The 4,078-nt window shown below is 44.3% G+C and overlaps 1 long non-coding RNA gene across 1 annotated transcript; it reads right to left on the reverse strand.

The window, feature by feature from the left end:
* Nucleotides 1-2,150: 2,150 nt before the first annotated feature.
* LOC124030532 lies at nucleotides 2,151-2,669 on the reverse strand. The gene is made up of 3 exons (XR_006837980.1): nucleotides 2,590-2,669; nucleotides 2,297-2,348; nucleotides 2,151-2,173 (listed from the first exon to the last, which is right to left on the reverse strand). It is a non-coding gene; the product is annotated as an uncharacterized LOC124030532 (long non-coding RNA).
* Nucleotides 2,670-4,078: the final 1,409 nt, after the last annotated feature.

A 4,078-nucleotide genomic window follows, 5' to 3' on the forward strand; every position in this document is an offset into this window, starting at 1 on the left:
CAGGTAGTCTAGTGGTTAGAGTGTAGAGGAGGCAGGTAGTCCAGTGGTTAGAGTGCAGAGGCGGTAGGTAGTCCAGTGGTTGAGGTAGAGGAGGCAGGTAGTCCAGTGGTTAGAGTGCAGAGGAGGCAGGTAGTCCAGTGGTTGTGAGTGTAGAGGAGGCAGGTAGTCCAGCGGTTGAGTGCAGAGGAGGCAGGTAGTCCATGGTTAGAGTGCAGAGGAGGCAGGTAGTCCAGTGGTTAGAGTGCAGAGGAGGCAGGCAGTCCAGTGGCCAGAGTGCAGAGGAGGCAGGCAGTCCAGCGGTCAGGAGTGCAGAGGCGGCAAGGCAGTCCAGTGGTTGAGTGCAGAGGAGGCAGGCAGTCCAGTGGCCAGAGTGCAGAGGAGGCAGGTAGTCCAGTGGCCAGGAGTGCAGAGGAGTAGTCCAGTGGTTAGAGTGCAGAGGAGGTAGTCCAGTGGTTAGAGTGCAGAGGATATAGTCCATATGGTCAGAGTGCAGAGGAGGCAGGGCAGTCCAGCGGTCAGGAGGCAGAGGACAGGCAGTCCAGTGGTTGTGATGATATATATCCAGTGGCCAGGAGTGCAGAGGAGGCATAGTCCAGTGGCTGAGTGCAGAGGATATAGTCCAGCGGTTGTGAGTGCAGATGAGGCAGGTTGTCCAGTGGTCAGAGTGCAGAGGAGCAAGCAGGCAGTCCATGGCTAGAGTGCAGGAGGAGGCAGGTAGTCTAGTGGTTAGAGTGTAGAGGAGGCAGGTAGTCCAGTGGTTAGAGTGTAGAGGTGGCAGGTAGCCCAGTGGTTAGAGTGTAGAGGAGGCCCGGGTAGTCTGAGTGGTTAGAGTGTAGAGGAGGCAGGTAGTCCAGTGGTTAGAGTGCAGAGGAGGCAGGTAGTCCAGTGGTTAGAGTGCAGAGGAGGCAGGTAGTCCAGTGGTTAGAGTGTAGAGGTGGCAGGTAGTCCAGTGGTTAGAGTGTAGAGGAGGCAGGGCAGTCTAGTGGTTAGAGTGCAGAGGAGGCAGGCCAGTGGCAGGTAGTCCAGTGGTTAGAGTGTAGAGGAGGCAGGTAGTCCAGTGGTTAGAGTGTAGAGGTGGCAGGTAGTCCAGTGGTTGAGTGCAGAGGGCGGTAGGCAGTCCAGTGGCCAGGAGTGCAGAGGAGGCAGGTAGTCCAGTGGTTAGAGTGTAGAGGCGGCAGGTAGTCCAGTGGTTAGAGTGCAGAGGGGGCAGGTAGTCTAGTGGTTAGGCAGTGCAGAGGCGGCAGGTAGTCCAGTGGTTAGAGTGTGAGGCGGTGGCAGTCCAGTGGTTAGAGTGCAGAGGCGGCAGGTAGCCTAGTGGTTAGAGTGCAGAGGCGGCAGGTAGCCAGTGGTTAGGAGTGTGGAGGCGGCAGGTAGCCAGTGGTTAGTGTGTGGAGGCGGCAGGTAGCCTAGTGGTTAGAGTGTAGAGGCGGCAGGGTAGCCTAGTGGTTAGGAGTGCAGAGGAGGCAGGTAGTCCTGGTGGTTAGAGTGCAGAGGCGGCAGGCAGTCCAGTGGTTAGAGTGCAGATGAGCAGGCAGTCCAGTCCAGTGGTTAGAGTGGTTAGAGTGTAGAGGCGGCAGGTATTCTAGTGGTTAGAGTGTGGAGGCGGAAGGTAGCCTAGTGGTTAGGAGTGTAGAGGCGAGGCAGGTAGTCTAGTGGTTCCAGAGTGTCAGAGGTGGCAGGTATTCTAGTGGTTAGAGGTAGTGGTGGCAGGTAGCCTAGTGGTTAGAGTGTAGAGGCGGCAGGTAGTCCTGTGGTTAGAGTGTAGAGGCGGCAGGTAGCCTAGTGGTTAGAGTGTAGAGGCGGCAGGTAGTCTGGTGGTTAGCGTGTAGGACCAGTAACCGAAAGGTTGCTAGATCGAATCCCCCGAGCTGACAAGGTAGAAATCTGTCAGTTCTGCCCCTGAACAAGGCAGTTAACCCACTGTTCCTAGGCTGTAATTGTAAATAACAATTTGTTCTTAACTGACTTGCCTCGTTAAATAAATGCTTTTAAAAAAACGGGAAGAAACATGGTCGTGGTCAAACCTTCTGTTTGTATTCGCAGACGATGAGTCCGATGAACACCGGCAGCAGGATGGCCCCCAGACCAACCAGGACAAGAGGGGAGTTGGACACCAGCATCACCATCAGCAACAGTTTGTGGAGTGCAGAGACACGTCGTCAATCACTACCGTCTGAACAAAACACTTCATGCGATTAAACGCCTGGATTCAAATGAACATTTTCTGAATTGAAATGTCATATTCTACAGAAGTTGTATATTTTCGTGGAGTCAAATGAAACGGTGATTATCTCACCTCATTGATAAACATGACAGGGAAGATGGTCTCGTTTAGGGATTTGGTTTTCCTGTGAAGGAAAATAGATTGTAAGAAAATCACTCAACAATGGAAGGTAATAATATAGATATCATAAAGATTATGAGCTTTATTGTTGATACTTGAACTTGGGTGTTGGTTGTGAGACGGAAATAATTAAACAAAAGAAGGAAATCATTCAGAAACAGAAACTATATGTCTTTAGCTAGCTGGACTTGAGTGGTGGTTGTGAGATGGAAATCATTCAGAAACCATAGACTGTATGTACTCACGGAAAGCCACCGATTCTGTTGATGAGGATGTTGATCTGAGCTCTCTTACTGGCCCGGATAGGAACACCAGTGGTCTGAAGTGTAGATCAACACAGGCACAGTTTTGATGAGCCATGTGAACTGCAGGTGTAACACTCAATGTACTGGATATTTGATTCATGTCTAGGTTAAACATCTATAACTATAACCTGGTAATGTCTAGGATAAACATCTATAATTATAACCTGGTAATGTCTAGGATAAACATCTATAATTGTCTAACCTGGTAATGTCTAGGTTAAACATCTATAATTATAACCTGGTAATGTCTAGGTTAAACATCTATAATTATAACCTGGTAATGTCTAGGATAAACATCTATAACTATAACCTGGTAATGTCTAGGTTAAACATCTATAATTATAACCTGGTAATGTCTAGGTTAAACATCTATAATTATAACCTGGTAATGTCTAGGTTAAACATCTATAATTATAACCTGGTAATGTCTAGGATAAACATCTATAACTATAACCTGGTAATGTCTAGGTTAAACATCTATAATTATAACCTGGTAATGTCTAGGTTAAACATCTATAATTATAACCTGGTAATGTCTAGGTTAAACATCTATAACTATAACCTGGTAATGTCTAGGTTAAACATCTATAATTATAACCTGGTAATGTCTAGGTTAAACATCTATAATTATAACCTGGTAATGTCTAGGATAAACATCTATAACTATAACCTGGTAATGTCTAGGTTAAACATCTATAATTATAACCTGGTAATGTCTAGGTTAAACATCTATAATTATAACCTGGTAATGTCTAGGTTAAACATCTATAACTATAACCTGGTAATGTCTAGGTTAAACATCTATAATTATAACCTGGTAATGTCTAGGTTAAACATCTATAATTATAACCTGGTAATGTCTAGGTTAAACATCTATAATTATAACCTGGTAATGTCTAGGTTAAACATCTATAATTATAACCTGGTAATGTCTAGGATAAACATCTATAACTATAACCTGGTAATGTCTAGGTTAAACATCTATACTTATAACCTGGTAATGTCTAGGTTAAACATCTATAATTATAACCTGGTAATGTCTAGGTTAAACATCTATAACTATAACCTGGTAATGTCTAGGTTAAACATCTATAACTATAACCTGGTAATGTCTAGGATAAACATCTATAATTATAACCTGGTAATGTCTAGGATAAACATCTATAATTATAACCTGGTAATGTCTAGGATAAACATCTATAACTATAACCTGGTAATGTCTAGGTTAAACATCTATAACTATAACCTGGTAATGTCTAGGTTAAACATCTATAACTATAACCTGGTAATGTCTAGGTTAAACATCTATAATTATAACCTGGTAATGTCTAGGGTTAAACATCTATAATTATAACCTGGTAATGTCTAGGTTAAACATCTATAATTATAAACTGGTAATGTCTAGGTTAAACATCTATAATTATAACCT

This window comes from Oncorhynchus gorbuscha, unplaced genomic scaffold (genome assembly GCF_021184085.1).
Source record: "Oncorhynchus gorbuscha isolate QuinsamMale2020 ecotype Even-year unplaced genomic scaffold, OgorEven_v1.0 Un_scaffold_12417, whole genome shotgun sequence".
In the NCBI taxonomy this organism is placed as follows: domain Eukaryota; kingdom Metazoa; phylum Chordata; class Actinopteri; order Salmoniformes; family Salmonidae; genus Oncorhynchus; species Oncorhynchus gorbuscha.